Below are 16,622 nucleotides of genomic sequence, written 5' to 3'. Positions count from 1 at the left end.
GTGTGTGTGTGTGTTGTGTGTGTGTGCATGTGAAGTCAGAGAACAGCTTATGGGAGGTAGTAACCCCTTCTACCATATGCATCCCAAACAGCCAACTTAGGTTGTCAAGCTTAGCACCAAGAGCCTTCACTCACTGAGCCATCTTGCTGACCCATTGGCTAACACATTTCTAATTATTATGAATTGCTCACTGTGGACCAAGAAGGGGGTGTTCGTTAGACATGAGGGTGACTGACAATGGTAGCCAACATGGCAGGGGATAGACTGAGTTGGAAGAACTCAATGGTTGCTATAATAGTGAGACTTGTTGCATTCTTCCCATGAGTGACAAATAGAAATTGTCTTATAATATTTCATTTTTGTCCTCAGTGGGTAGATACCTAGCATGTGTCACATGGCCAGACAAGCCAAAAGGACACTCCATTTTTGGTTAGAATATAAGCATGAGTAAGCTCTGAAGGGTCCCTATTTGTCCCTATCTCTTTTTGTTTATTTGTTTTGTTTTATTTTTGAGGCAAGGTTTCTCTGTGTAGCTTTGGTGTCTGTCCTGGAACTAGCTCTTGTAGACCAGGCTGGCCTCCAACTCACAGAGATTTGCTTGCCTCTGCCTCAGGAGTGCTGGGATTAAAGGCGTGCGCCACCCTAGGCTGTTCCTATCTCCTTATCATGACCTCTTTAGTCCCTAACAACTGTGCTGGGTCTTCCACACAGTAGTAATTCCATATCCCTGAAATATGTGATATAGAATGAATTCAGCCTTGAGTGACAGATCTGAGTCAGTAAGTGATGGGACTCAGGCAGTCAGAATGGATAGTACTGATTTCCCAGAATATTGCTCTTTCTGTCTCCCAGTCCTGTCCACTCAAGGAGGGGGTCTGTGGGCACAGGTGGCTCCAGGTGCTGGGCTAGGGCTCTGCTGGTGGCCCTCCTTGCTGGGCTATTACTTCCTCCCTGCTGTGTGACCACAGCCTCTGGCTGTCTGGGGTTGATAACAGAACCATAAATCTCTCTTCTGGCTGCCCTGTGGCACCTGAAACCTCAGCCCAGGCTTGATGTGAGAAAACAAGATAAGACTTTGTGGCTGGTATTTTGAAGCTATCCTAGGAGATGCTGGGAAGTCTCAGTGGGTGGGTCACAGGTTGCTGGAGGTCTAGGCAGCAGCAGGGGCAGCCTGCCTCCAGGCACTGTCTATCCTGCCAAGTGAGATGGATGGTATCACCTGTAGATAGCATCTACAGGGCTCTGCACCGGCTTCCAAGCTTGTCAACAGCACAGAGGCTGTGAATCCCTGAAATAAAATGGTATTCGGCAGAAACAGAGAGCATGGTTGGGTTGCAGCCATCCCTGAAGGTGGGTGGTGAGGGACTAGGAGTTAGGCGGATCTTCAATAGGCAGACAGAAAGAGGGGATACAGACAGATTATAAAGATGGGAAACTCTGCTTTCTTCTATATACTCTTGACCCAAGACAAAGGCTTAATGGCTTGCTGGTCTTTCTGTCCCAACAGTAGCATCCATATTCCCACCCTATGGTAGATTGCTCTGATAAACAAAAGGCTAGGACCAGGACGTGTTTCCCCCCAAGTTGTGGGCCTTCTAGCCTCCCCATCTTTGTTCAAACTGACCAACCCTAAATTATGGAGGGTGATACTTCAAAGACTGTTGGAAGCCCCAACCCTCAAAGGTTTGGGGCTCTGAAGTCTTCTCCTGCTTTGTAGGCAGTGTTTCTCTGCGTGCCTTGTGTGTGTGTGTGTGTGTGTGTCCCCACTTCCTCACCTTTAATAAAAGCCTTTCTCCACTGGCTGATTCTGTTTGCTGTGTCTGAGATTTTCCCTGCAGCTGTGTGATGCACTTGAGATTTGTTTTTCTGCTTTTTAATTCTTTAACATGTCTAGAAAATTGACTCAGTCAAGACTCCCAGACGCTAACAGTGGGACTCAAGGGGTTCCGAGTCTCTAGAAAGCAAACGTCTCAATACGCACTTTAGAATCCCACACCCCAGTCCTTTCCTACCATTTTCAGAGCAAGAATTTGTAACACCGAGGGCTTATTGAATGGCATTGGCTGCTTTGACAGCCGAGTTATTCAAGTGTGCACTGGTTAGCTGTCTTCCAGAGCATCTCTGGGAGTTCACACTTAGGGAGGTGATGTGGAACTGAATAGATTGCCAGGGATTTTGTGTTATGAGATGTTAGACTTAATTTTATATCTATATGCTCTAACGAGCCCTTCTCATATGGCTGCAGGGATGAGACCGTCATGTGAAAGACACCAGTTGCCTGGAACAACAGACCTTCTTGTCTATGTATCTGCCTCAGTACTTGTTATGCCCCATCTTTGGGAGAGAGAAAGAGCCACTCAAAACATTTTCTGTGTCCCATGATCTGGTAGCGGGGCATAATTGGAAATGCCATGCATTAAGGGAAAAGCACCTTTCTTTCAGAGGAGGAGATGCTACCAAGGGCTGAGCTGCTATAAATCACCTATAGATAGCATCTGTAGCTGAGGTCCTGGCTGCTCTGTGTGGAGAAACGCTCTCTCAAACACAAACATGTACATGTAGTTGTGGGTACGGTAGAATTCGGTGATCTTGTTCAGAAACAATGTGGGGCTCCCCGTGGCTCCTCGTGGCTGCTGCTGAAGTTGGTGAATTCAGATATGACCAGCACAACAGGTTTGGGAGACTCCGGCTCACGCTGCCTTCTCATGTTACTATAGATTCCTTCTCTCCCGCGACAGATCTAGCTCACCACAGCAGATGGTGTAGTGACCTTGAGGGAATCAAATAAGCTGCACCTTGAGGTTTTGATGTCTTCATCTTAACCAAGTTAAACCTACAAGCGCTGTCAGGGAGAGCATACCCAGCATGCTTTGGGAAGTCTTGATAACCACTCCTGGTGCTTTGCTCACTTTATCTGATGCAGGACATCAATGCCTAGTAAAGAATTCTCATCATGGTTGTCTTATATTTTTGCAGTGGGACAGTGTGTGATGGGCTCATCAATCCATGCTGACACTGCCCTATAAAGGGACCATCGTCTGTGTATTTCACAATAAAATTTTATGATGCTTGTGTTCCTGACACAGCATCTCCTCTGCTGCACCAGTTAGATGCTGCCCCACCTGGGTCTTATTTTGTTTCCTCCCTGGCTTTCTATAAATGACAATGAGAACTCATTGTCCCACAGCTCCCAGGAGATAAATGGAGGGATGTCATCTAGAGGGACAATTTAATTTTCCTAGACATGGAGAGGCTGTCCCATGGCACCCGGTAGACATTAGGGCTAATTGCAACATCCAGAAGTATTTTGCAAAGAGCCACCAACCAACCCCTTTGGTGAGCATGAAACACCCGATCCATTTCCAGGGGGCAGAGTCCCCTTAAGTTTCTCTTACAGCACAGCATTGTGGGTAAGAGAGTAACTTTGACAGGAGCCAGGCAGAGCTTCATGTTTCAGCTCACTATTAATTCTGAGCTTATTCCCCCCCCCCTCCGAATAGAAGTAACTCTAGTGTCTTCAGGGTCATCATTGGTGGAGGAAGCTGTGTATTATTCATTAAGAACAACTTTGGACACGTGACAAAAGGTTGGCAGATTGTGACCATCGCTGCTACAAATTTGGCTGATTAAACCATATTTTAGAATTGCACACTTGGGACTGGAGATGTGGTTCTGTGGTTCAGAGAACTGGTTGTTCTCCCAGAGGACCCAAGGTTTAATTCCAGCTCCCACATGGCAGCTCACAGCCACGTGTAACTCCTGTTCCATGGCATTTGTTGCCTTCTTCTGGTCCCCTCTGCTACCAGGCATGCAAGTGGTATACAGATACACATGCAGGCAAAATACCCATCCACATGTATAAAAATTATTGCACACTGAAGTTGTAGACCCCTACTTTATCTCATGCAGGACATGAATGCCTAGTGAAGAATTCTCACAGTGGCAGTCTTAGATTTTTGCAACGGGACAATGTGTAGTGGTCTTATCAATCCACTCTAACAGTGCCCTACCCCTCAGATCATTTCCCCTTTCACCAACTCCAACATCTAGTAGCTTATCTTCCCCTGAGGAAGCACAAGCTGGTCTAGAACTCTTCATCCTCCTGCCTCAGCGTCCAGACTTCTCAGACTACAAGTGTATACCAGCACCAAACCCAGCTAATTATTTAATTATTTTGCCTTTTTTAAAAAAACTGTAATGATATAAAATCCACATTGTTGCATATCCAGTATGTGCTTGGTGATGTTCTGTATCTAAGCTAATTTTACCTTTGCAACTACCGTGCAAAAAGGAACTATTATTTAACACGTTTGTGGATGCAGAAACTGAGAGTCAGAGGCTTAGTGCCTGTGCTGTGACCCTAAGAGTTCAGTGAGGGGATGAATATGAAGGGCTCGTGCACTGTGGGTACCCCAGAGATGTGAGATGTGTGTTTCATCTGTGAGCACCATGCTGGGGAGCCAGGAACAGGAAGAGAGTTCTGACCACAGGCACACTTGCTTTCTCAACAGACTTGTAAACCAGGAGGAAGGCCCAGGTCCGCGCTCTATTTTTCCTTATATATTTTTCCCATAGGAGTAAAAAAGTTATTCTTTATTTTATGTGTGTGTCCCTGAGGATTTGTACACCACCCGTGTGCTTGATATCTGGAGATCAGAAGAGGTCTTCAAATCCACATGTGGGTGCTGGGAATCAAGCTCAGATCCTCTGCATGAGAAGTTGATTCTCTTTTGAACCATCTCTCCAGCCCCACTCTTACATTTTAATTGCCTAAGAGCACACAAACTTTCTGATTTTGTTGCTCCATTCCCTATTTGGCCGAGTGCAGGATGGTTCTTATGATGTTTACCCTGTTCTCTAGATAAGCCTGGGTTTTGGTTTCCAGTAAGAAACAATAGCAAATAAGCCCATGCAAGACAGATCTGTTCTCCCTTGAGAGATATCTGAAAAAGTGTTCTTGAGATGGGGGGATGGGAAAAGTGGGGTAGGGAAAGTGGGAGCCATCATCACTAGAAAGAATATATAGCTTCATTAAGAAAAAAATCACAATAGTGCTGGAGAGTTTGCTCAGTGGTTAGTGGTGCTTGCTGCTCTCCCAGAAGATCAGAGTTCAGTTCCCAGTACCCTTATCACGTGGCTCACAACTGCCTGTAGCTCTAGCTCCTGGCATTCAAGGGTACCTTCACTGATGCATACACAAACACACAAATGCATAAAGAATAAAAGTTCAAGTATGTGCACGCATATACACACAGGCACATCTACATATGTGTGTGTATGAAGAAATCACACTAAAGGAACGGGGCTCATTTTTGTACCTCAGTTCAAGTATGTTAGAAAGATGTTCAAAATGCTGTATTTCACAACTAATATTTAGTGGTTTATATTTAGTTATTGACAGTCCGCTTTTCTGTTTGGGGATTCCATGTTAAGAAGTGATACCTTTGGGTTCCTCACTGGTAATTTGAATTCCTTGGTCTACATGCTGAATCCAAGGATTGGGAATCTGGGCTACGTGGTGACTGCAGGAGCCCCTTCCCCCATTTTCTCTCACCTCTCAGGGGGTCCCTGAGCTGCTCTTCCCCTCCACAAGCCCTCTCAGTGGTACTGAGAGCCAGGGCTGTACTCTCCACATCTCTCAAGTGGCCTCATTACGTCAATCTCTGACAATGAAAACGACTCTTCCCTCTTCAGCCAGGATGAGTTTTGCAAAGAATAAAAGCTAGGAAGTTGCTTTCTTGCGTAAAGACTCTTTGTAAACCCCGGAGTTGGCGGACTCCAAAGCTCGGTCCCTCTTTACCCATGCTAGCAGCCTGCTGATCTTGTTTAGGGCTGAGGCGGAATCATTTAGGAAACTGAGCCTCTGCTCAAGACCCTGATGCTCTGAACCATGGAAATCCCCTTAGCCGTACCAGTGCTCCACACAGAAATGGTCAAAGCAAGCAGTGTGATGAGGGGGGGAGGGTTAAGGGGGAGGGTAACGCAGGCAGGGTAGGGGCAAAATACAAGGATACGTATGTGTGCAAAAGGCACGTTGCACTAACAGAAATTTAATAAGACATAAAACACGTCCTCTGTTGTGACTGTGGTAATGTTGCTGTCTGGGGACACTTGTTGCATTGATGTTGAATAATACACCAGGCTGTTGGAATTCTTACAATCTGAATCCCTTGAGGGTGGTCCTTTATTTTTACTTATAGTCAAATGGGAATTTCCTATAGCCTTTAGGAAAAATATTAAATTTATTTGCCAGGAAACATAAGGCCCTTCAAATATCTGCCCACTTTTTTTTCTGTCCGCAGTCTCTTATCGGTTACTCCCATACACTCTGTATTCTGGCAGTACTGAGTTATTGGTGATTGTTCTTTTAGGCTCCCATAGCTGTGCCTGCATCAGACCCTGGGTACTGAATGTCATTTCCCCCTTGTTGGCACGCATAATTCCTTTTTAGGTTTTAGAACTAACGTGTGTCACCTCCTTGGATCAGGTTGTTCTTTCTAGGTAGATGCCTTTCCCAGAGCTCATGCATCTAGTCAAACGCACAGCTGGTCAAAGACCTGTCTAGTCAGATGCACAGCTGGTCAAGGATTGTCTAGTCTCACCTTTGTTGATTGGAGGAGTCACTCCCGACTTCCTTCCTTCTGTCTTTGTATGGCGATTGGATAAGGCTTGCCTATGTCAACAGGGACCAGAGGCTCCTGGAACATTGATGCTTTGGGGAACAATTCAGTGCGGCTCCTTCTGTGCTGTCTGACTTTTTGTAGCTGTAGAAGGGACTGACGAAAGATGCCACGAGGAAATTGAGTTCAGTGTACTCCAGTTTGTGACCTGGGTTGAACGGAGGACTTCTAGACTCTAGGAAGTAGATAGTTCTGAAAGGCCCCTGGCCAGTCCCTGTCACAGGCCCCCTGGCCTGGTGAATCTGCCTCCTTGGTCATTCTCTGTTGATCACACCACTGAGTCCTGAGGTCTCAAAGCACCTCCCTGTGCAGAAACATAATCAGCCCCACCCCTTGGGCTCTGATAGTTTCTCTGAAGATTAAAACAGATTCTGAGACACACAGTTTAGTTTCTCCTTTTTTGTTTCATTACATTTAGAGAGTGATTGCTTGGGGGCATGAGGATGCTGCTTTTCCACATCTGTTTGCTTCACTTAATTTCTTGCCAAACATGTGTTTGCTAACGTGGTCCTAATGGGCAGAACCGAAGCTGTGGTAACTTCTCATTAAAGGTGGCTCAACATGACGTTCACTTTCCACATCCCCCTCTGCATGCCCCTGCCATTCAAATCTTACCTAAGACCTCATTCTTGCAGTATGCAGAGAAAACCATTTTCAAACTTTTTTTTTTTTAACTAGAAAGCTGGGGCTAAAGGAAAACCAACGGACTCGAGGAGTCCAGACTTGATTTTCTTGAACTTGCTTACTTTGAAGATTATTTTTTTCAGAGTCAGTTTCAAAATTCTGGGTGTCCCAAACTATCTTTAAGCATCTCTCTTCTTTACACGACCTGGAATTGCCAGGCTGTTAAGAGGATAGAAGGGCCATCTGTCAGGATGCTCATATCAGAGCACAAAGAGATTTATCATCCTCATCTGGTCCCCGCCAAACTCCCAAGGTTTCATCTTCTGCAGCAGACCCTCCGGGGTCTGTCAAGTACCAACAGATACTGGGAAACCCTGCTGGTTTATCAGTATCTGTAATGAAACAGAATCTAATGCAAAGGCCAGCCACCTTAACCAAGCATTCTTTAAAAAATACTTCCATAAACAGTTGCTAGCTGTTAGCCATGTTTCCAGGGATGGGGAAGCTATGCCCCTTTGAGGATGCTGTCCCTGGGGACCCTTCACCTTACTTAGTCCCCTGCAGCCTGGCAGACTCAGGCATGCTAAGTTCTTAACTTGAAGAGCTGGCATGAAGACAGGAGCCTTGGACTGGAGAACTGGTCTATCTGAAGACCTGGAGTTCAGCAAGAACAAGAGGAGGTCCAAACCCAACATACAATACAATGTCAGGTACAGGATATTTTTTGTCCATAGTTGGTTGCATGGGTGACCCAACTCCAGGCATGTTAGTGCCATGGTCCTGCCTGGATCAAAGGATGCTGGAGAGGCTGGAGAGATGGCTCAGTGTTTGCCACACAAGCATGAAGACCTAACTTCAGCCCACAACACCCAAAGAAAAGCTGATGGTGGAGGCACTGTAACCCTAGCACCTGGAGGGTGAAAACCAAATGAATTGGTGAGCTCCAGGTTCAAGGAGAGCTGGGGATCTGTGGACTGAATCATGGGTCTTCTAAGTGATTGGCCCTTCACATCAGGAATTCAGCCAACATGTCTGGGCACACACATTTTAGAAGAGATGTAAGAGGGACGATTTCCTTCCAGGGGCAGGGAATTGGTGTGGGGCAGGAGTCTGGTGGCCATGGAAGTGGGGAGTGGAGTGTGTGTGGGGGGTGGGTGCATTTACTTCAGGAAGTGCAAATTCTTCAGAGTGGTTGTTCCAAAAGCAGAAATGAAGAAACATGGAAGAATAGTTGGTGTACTTTATATAATCATTATCCTGATTGAAAACTAAAATCAGAATGCAAGTGGCAGATGATACTTGCAAAGAGCTTACAGACCTGCTCACTAAGGCTAAGCACTGCCCACTGAGCTAAGCACCTCCCACAGAGCTAAGCACCTCCCACAGGGCTAAGCACCACCCACAGAGCTAATCATCATCTACACATGAAGCATGTCTGCAGAGCATCTCTGTCTCTGTGTTTTGAAGACTATTGTGTAAGCATACCTACAATTTTGAAGTCTCTTTTTACTTTGCACTATTTCATATCCAACTATCTTCACTGATATTTAGGTTTTTTTGAGACAAGGTTTCTCTGGCTGTCCTGGAACCAGCTATGTAGACCAGGCTTGGCTCAAACTCATTGTTCTGCCTGCTTTTGCCTGGAATTAAAGGCATGTGCCACCACTGCCTACCATATAATCATTTTTTATATAAATTATTTGTAGATTTAATTATTTTTCTTTTTACATATTTAATTATTCGTCTATTAATTAATTAATTAAATTAAATTTTTTTGAGACGAGTCTCATGCTGCACTCCAGGCTGGCCTGTCATTTGCTGTGGAACCCAGCTGGCTTCAAACTCCTGCCTCAGTCTCCTGAGTGTGGGGACTACGGGACAGAGCCACCATGCCTCACAAGAGAAAGGAAACAGATACAGAAGCCAAATAGCCACAGTGTTAACTTGGTGCATTTTATCTTTGAGAAGAACCCTGGCCTCAGAGATAGAGGAAAGATAGCCTCTGTGGCCTAGAAAACACACCCCATGTTGCCTGCCTCTGCCCTTGGATACCAAGAAAGGGTCCCACCAGGGCCTACACTTCCAAGGACAGATTACAGAATGGCCACTTTCTTTCTGCCCATAGTACAGATGAGGCAGCGACTATTTACTTAATGGAGCTAATTTATACGGTCTTATGTTTTCCTCTTATGTGGCTCTCCCGTATAAACAGATGGGGCGAACACAAACGCAGTTGTCAGAGAGTAAAGGAAGAATCATCAACGTGAAAATCCGAAAGTGGCATTTCACAGATAGATCCAGGCAGCCAGAGGATGGGCTGCGCATGACTGTGGGGAAGTAGTGAGCTGTCGTGGACTCCGGAGCACTGGAGATGGCCTTGTGTCTGAGTCTTTTCAGGGCCGGCCCTGGCTCTCATTCTGATGCTAACATTGTCGCTTGGTGTGTTAGCCTGGTTCCTGCAGCAAAGGACTCACTATGCCATGTGGTGGTTGGATCAGTTTCTCCTCGCTGATGGAGCCAGCAGATGAACACTGACCGGCTGGTTTTCTCCCGGTGCAGTTGAATTGTTGGTCAAATCTGCACAGAAACAGAGCTAACAAAGCGGAATGCTTTAAAAACCAGCGGGAGCCCGGTGGGAAGGCGTTCATACACATGGCTCATTTATTTCAAATCACACCCAGGAAATCCAGTTCATCTAAACAAATAGCCTAACCCGGGAGGGAGGGCTGAGGAAGAGCAACTGGGGGTAGCCATAAAATGTTAAGTATTGCATAGCTGGATAAAGGGGGATCAGGAGATCTGATGACTGTTTAAATTATGAGAGAATGTAAACTCACGGGTGACATCTAATCCGGCCATATTTCCCGCAATTATTCCACCCCAGCAGGGTTTACTTTCCCATCAGTGCTGGCTCACAGAGCTGTCAGCTGGCGTTTTTGAAGGGTGATTTGTTGCCCTAATGATGATACTGAAATCTGTTTATGGTTGTTTATCTAAGGGTCATCTTTCTTCCGAAGCAGCCTTCTTCTCTGGGGATTCTATTTGGGCAGCTTTCGTCAATTCCCCAAACAGAACAACTGTCAGTATTACACGAAGGGCAAGGATCTTGTCCATGTTAATTTTATGACTGATGACTGCATCGTCGTCACCAAGCCAACTATGCTAAGAATCAAGCCTTATGCATTCAAGATGCTTTAACTGTCCCGAGACGATAAGCCAGCATCCTTTCCTACGCTAGCTCTGGATAGCAGAACGATTGCACATATCAGTTATGCAATGCCACCAGCAGTAATTATATTTGTTGGGCCCTTTACAGTATGCCAGCCACTGTTGTCGGGGACAATCCCAGGATGTGGGTGCTGTGCTGTTCTATTTATAAGTGAGAAATTCGAGGACTAGGAAGCTTAAGCAACTTGTCCAAAGTCAATTAGTTGGCACTCTTTGTACTTCTTACTGAGGGTAGGAAGGGAGCAGCGTGATTGGTACCATGCTTTCCAGTACCACCAAAGTCTCTATGTGGGCAGATGGGAATGGGTGCAAACTGCCTCTCTGCATTTCCTTGAAGTTATGTGGGCTTTTGGAAATAGTTTTGTGCAAAGCCCGCGTTCTATTCTGTAACGGAGTTGGTTTTATTCCAAATCCAGACCAATTCTCTAAAACTAATGACAGCCCCCCCCCCCCCATGTGCCTTGTTTATCTTGGAATCTCTGGTGGCCTTCAGGGCCTTTGTCACTCCTGCTGTTAGCATGCTGTCTTCCTGTTGGAGAATTCCAGGTGTCCCAGGGAGATGATGGGGCTTAGCAAGCACCGCAGGAAGAAGCCTCCAGTGTTGCTGCTGGGTAGCTGAGGGACATGGGGGCATCCTCTGCAGTGTAGGGCTTGGAATTTATCATATGCAAAATAGAGTGTTGAGTCACTTGGAACTCCTCAGGGCTCTCAAAGGTGGGGGAAAGGCAGAAGTGGAGGTTGCCTAGCTACCTCAGTTGCACGCTCGACATTTTGGACTGTAGGACACATGAGTTCCAGTTATTTCTTTTTTCTTTTTCTTTCTTTCTTTCTTTCTTTCTTTCTTTCTTTCTTTCTTTCTTTCTTTCTTTTTTTAATTTTCAAGACAGGGTTTCTCTGTAACTTTGCAGCTTTTCCTGGAACTGGCTCTTGTAGACCAGGCTGGCCTCAAACTCACAGAGATCCACCTGCTTCAGCCTCCCTAGTGCTGGGATTAAAGGAGTGCGCAACCACTGCCAGGTGAGTTCTACTTACTTCTAACGTATAATGTTTGAGAAAAGCTAGTGATGGAGGGAGATGTCCTCCAAAGGCAGTCCAGGCTATGAGCTGAAATAGAGTTCCTTAGAACTCTACCTATCGCTGCCTGGTGTGGGCTCTTTTCAGAAATGGCTTCAGTGCTCAGTCTCTCACTTTGTCATTTTGTTACATCTAGATTTAAGAAATTTCTCCTGGAATTTTCTTAGTATAGGCATAGGGAGGCTATGCATTTCTGATTTTTGAATTGGAACAGGGGCTTAGTCAGAAGCATCAAGTGACTGTCATTTTATGTTTTATCCTTGTGTTAAATATTGCCTAGGAAACCTGTTCTAGTTATCACCTATTATCTATCTATCTATCTATCTATCTATCTATCTATCTATCTATCTACCTATCATCTATCTATTATCTATCTATCTATCTATCTATCTATCTATCGATTATCTATTGTCTGTTTTCTATTTATGTATTTATCATTCATTATCTAATCTATCATCATTATCTACCTACCACCCTATCATCTATCATCTATTTTATATCATCTCCATCATTCTTCATTTGAAATAGCTTCATCCAGTAAAAATGTTATTGGGAAGTGGAGCGAGTTTACTTGAGGAGCTGTGGGTGTCAGGATTAAGCTGTTTGCTCTCTACTGGCATCTACCCTTCTTCGAAGGACTGTTAAAGGACTATAACATTCAGTGCTTTAAACGCCCAGACCCAGGAAGATTAGAAGAGGGTGAGTTCAGACTGTAGACTGACTTCTTCCAACAGCCTTTGTGGAGAGACTTTTTGGTGTTTGCTGTGTGACAACTTCTCCTAAGTAGGGAATCCATCTGTTCTCCCAGGGACAGTCCGGCTAATCCTGATTATTCAGAATGGCTGTTAGCATTGCCATCTTTCTTCCGATATGACTGCCTGAACAAGATCAGAGCAAGAACAACACCAATAAACACATGTGGAAGGAGAAACTCTCATGGGGCCCCATGCCTAAACAAAACCGCAGGGAACTAAGGAAGGCTGAGATGAGGAAAGATGGATCTTCCCTAGGGCTGGGCTCTCTGGGTATCCAGTATCAATTGGTCAGCCCTGACATCATATACATAAAGTGACACTAAATGGACTGAGCGATGTTTGTTTATATGCTTATGCATGTGTGTGTATGTAACAAAAACAAAGAGAGGCCATAGATTTGAGGGAGAGCAGGGACGGGGGAGTAGATGACATAGGAGGAGTTGAAGGGAGGAAACCAAAGGGGGCAGTGATGTAATTATGTTTCAATTTGCATGTTTTTAAAAATTGAAAGACATTATCATTGGAACGCAAAGAGCAAATAGCAGGAAAATACCAGAACCGCCCACTGCTGTCGAAGACTTCCAACTCTAGAACTCTCTCTTACAGCTATCAGACAGTGTAAGCTATTCACCATTTCAAGTGAACTTTTCATGACATAAATCTTTTAATAGAGTACTAAAAACTATGGATATCCCCAGAAACTATGCAATACACTTATAACATGTATGTGACAAAATTTTGTACAATTTCCATGAGCTGTATAAGCCCTGACGGTCATGTGAAATACAGATATTTGGCCATGATACAGAGACCTGCAGCCAACAGAACACCAATGTCACAATCAGGAGTCCACCTTTTTTCTGCGATGATCCCTGCACCTTGGAGAGGCTGTTGCAGATGTTCCATTTAGAGCCAAGCAAATAGCCATTATACATGTTGAACTATCACCAGTTAGAAATCTCTGCATTAGCCATCACTCGCTTCAAGTAGAAGTCCCTGATGAAGGCTGAAAGGAGAACCAATCCATGGGTATAAACAAATACTTAGAAGGCAGTTTGATATCATGTGCACATATTAAAACTAGGGTTATAGTTTTCCTATTGGGCCTATGATGTCCTTAGCAATGGATTTTTGACTGGGTTTGTGATACTAGGCACGAATTCCTTCCTGTGGAGTGAGTCTCAAATCCAATCAGAGAACAGTTAATTAATTACCCTATCAGTTGTGCCATTGGGTCCATCTTGCTTGGCAGTTTGGTATGGAGCTCATATGAGTTGCAGCTGGGTAAGACTATTGATCCTAGGGATGGGGGTACCAGTTTTCATTGCTTGGATGTGTGCTCATTCTGACAGAAGTGATCCAGTGATTCCTCACAGTTCTGTGAACCTATGGCATGAATTACTCTTGCATGGCTGTGTCTAGTGTACTTGACAAAACCAACTTTAAGGGAGGAATGGCCTTTCTGGGCTCCCATTTTAGCCAGTCATGGTTGGAAAGGCAAGGCAGAACAGCTTAGCTCACAGAGGTGAGGGTATAGCTGAGACTCCACATCTTGGTTAGCAGAAAGCACATGAGGAATCAAGGGCTAGCCATAACCTTTACAGCCTTACTCATAGTGACCTACTTCCACCTTTCAAAAGTTTCACAGTCTTTCAAAATAGCATAACCAGCTGAGAAACAAGTCCCCCAAACTAGCATCTTTGGAGGTTATTCTGGATTCAAACCATAACACCACTCTTTTGTTATGAGATTTGCCAATTATCCTATCAGAAGGATTTCTTTTTCTCTACTCCTTGAATCTGGGCTCGGGAATGGAAATTGCTTTGGTCAATGGGCCATTAGTAACTGTGATGCAGGCTGAGTATTGATGGCTGGCATGTTGGGATGTGCGTCACCTGTTGCTAGAGCCAGCCTGCAGCCATCTGAGCAAGTCAGGGCTTGCCTGCTTCTGAATGAGGAACCAGTGCTATAGGAGTCTCAAATGTCCTAGGGAAATCCACAGATATGTGGATAAAGCTAGCTTAGATTTTTTAGTCTTAAACTGAAAATGTTTTCAATATATCTGGAAAATCATAGAAATAACTTAGCTTGAGTCCTTTGCCTTTGAGAAAGGAGTTGGACAGCAGAATGTAGAGTGTTGTCTGAACTCAACTCCGTCCCACAGAGCATTAACTGAGATTCGAGAACTTCTTTATCCAGTTCTTCTTCTGGTCTTTATGAAGTGTCCAAGTGACACACTTTTTAGCAATGCAAAAAGCATATACATAAATCTGAAACCAAAAGTAGCCACAAAATATTGGTAAGGAGTATATTACTATTCTTTGAAAGCTCTTTGGTGAGCTGGCTAGAAAGAATAAGGAGGTGCTGTGTTGACAGGCATAACTCCAACAGAGGCCCAAGTAGGCAACACCAAGACCAACATAACAGGTTGCTAAGATGGTGGTGATGTCAAGTAGAGTTGGTGGTTTTACCTGCAGAAGTCTTTGATGTTACTGACTTGCTCATGGTGCCTTAGGAGTCAGCAAATGGGATTCCAGGAAAGTCTCACTGAAGACATGAATGAAAATATCCAGGCTCTTGATTGAGGGTCATCACAATAGCAAGTTATAGCCTGTGATTCAATTGTCATTCTTGGATGTGTTTATAGCCCCACATGGAGTTCCTGGGCCTCAGTGGAAGGGAGGGATTCCTGGGAGGGCCCACTAGTCTTGTCAAGAAGTTTGGGTTGTAGATATTTTCTTAGTCTTCTTCATTTTAACCATTTAACAGATGACTCCAAGAAAGGAGAAAGAGCCTGATTCTTGGACATTGTTGAACTCCTGATTTTGAGCTGAGCTGACATTAGTTGCTGGAAAACTTGTATACTATTATTGTTGTGTATAAATGGAGACTTGGCTAAGTCTGCTTCTCAATGGTGTCAGCATCATTTCTTCAGTTCTTTTTAAAAATTATGAATGTTCTATTGAGTGAGGTAACCCAGACCCAGAAAGACAAATATCAGATGTACTCACTCTTAAGTGGCTTTTAGACATAAGGGAAAAAAGCCTACAATTCACAATCCCAGAGAACTTAGACAACAAAGAGGACCTTAAGAGAGACATGTGATGTGGGATTCCCCTCTGTATACTGTGATTACCATTGATTAATAAAGAAACTGATTTGGGCCTGTAGCAAGACAGAATAGAGACAGGCTAGGAAAACTAAACTGAATGCTGGGAGAAAGAAGGCAGAGTCAGAGAGAAGCAATGTAGCCCCTCTGGAGATAGACACTAGAAGAACCCTGCCAGTAAGCCACATGTGGCTATAAATAGATTAATAGAAATGGGTTAAATTAAGGTGTAAGAGCTATCCAATAAGAAGCTAGAGCTAATAGACCAAGCAATAATTTAATTAATACAGTTTCTATGTAGTTATTTCAGGAGTCTGGGTGACTGGGAAATGAACAAGCAGCCTGACCCAACATATATGAATCTAATGTACATGGGAAGTAGAAAAAAACAAGATCTTCTGAGTAAATTGGGAGTATGGGGACCATGGGGGAGTGTAGGAGGGGAGGGGGAGGAAGGGAGGGCAGCAGAGAAAAAAATATATCTCAATAAAAACAATTAAAAAATTATGAATGTTCATACCTGTGTGTACACACATATGTAATCTTTCCTTGTTTGGAACTGACCTTTGTTTCCTTGACCCCTCTGCCCTCTCACTGGTTCCTTTTCTCCTTCAAATAGTCCTCTTTTTGCTTTCATCACACACACACACACACACACACCCCTAAATTTAGATCCTGCATATGAAGGAAAACATGTGCTATTGGATATTCTGAGTTTGACTTGTTTTGCTTAACATGATATTCTTCAGTTCTTGAAACCATAATTAGAAGAGATTTCGTTGGTGTAAGCCCCATACTGGCTCTTTGACTAATGCAGTCAGGGCTGAAACATTAGAAAAGGACTAAATGGGAGCCTGATGCCATAGCTGGCACGCGGCAGGATGACTAGTGTTGCCACCCTAGAAGAGTAGATATTGGTGCCATCTCCAGATACTTCAGTGATTCCAAGTGGTTGTGTCTATGGCATTCTTTTAACTCTTCTCTTTAGTCTACATAGAAGATAAATAGGTTTTAAAAAGAAGGAGTGGGTAACTGAGTTTGATCAATTTTCAAGTGTTATTATGGATTTTTTTCTCAATAGTAGATCATTTTTTTCTCATCACACTGGGTGCCTCACATGTTCACTGTATTGACATCATCCTTTGGCTTGTG

Source organism: Alexandromys fortis, unplaced genomic scaffold, assembly GCF_014885135.2.
Source record: "Alexandromys fortis isolate MF-2015 unplaced genomic scaffold, M_Fortis_MF-2015_v1.1 scaffold_62, whole genome shotgun sequence".
NCBI lineage: Eukaryota > Metazoa > Chordata > Mammalia > Rodentia > Cricetidae > Alexandromys > Alexandromys fortis.
This window is presented reverse-complemented; position numbering follows the sequence as displayed.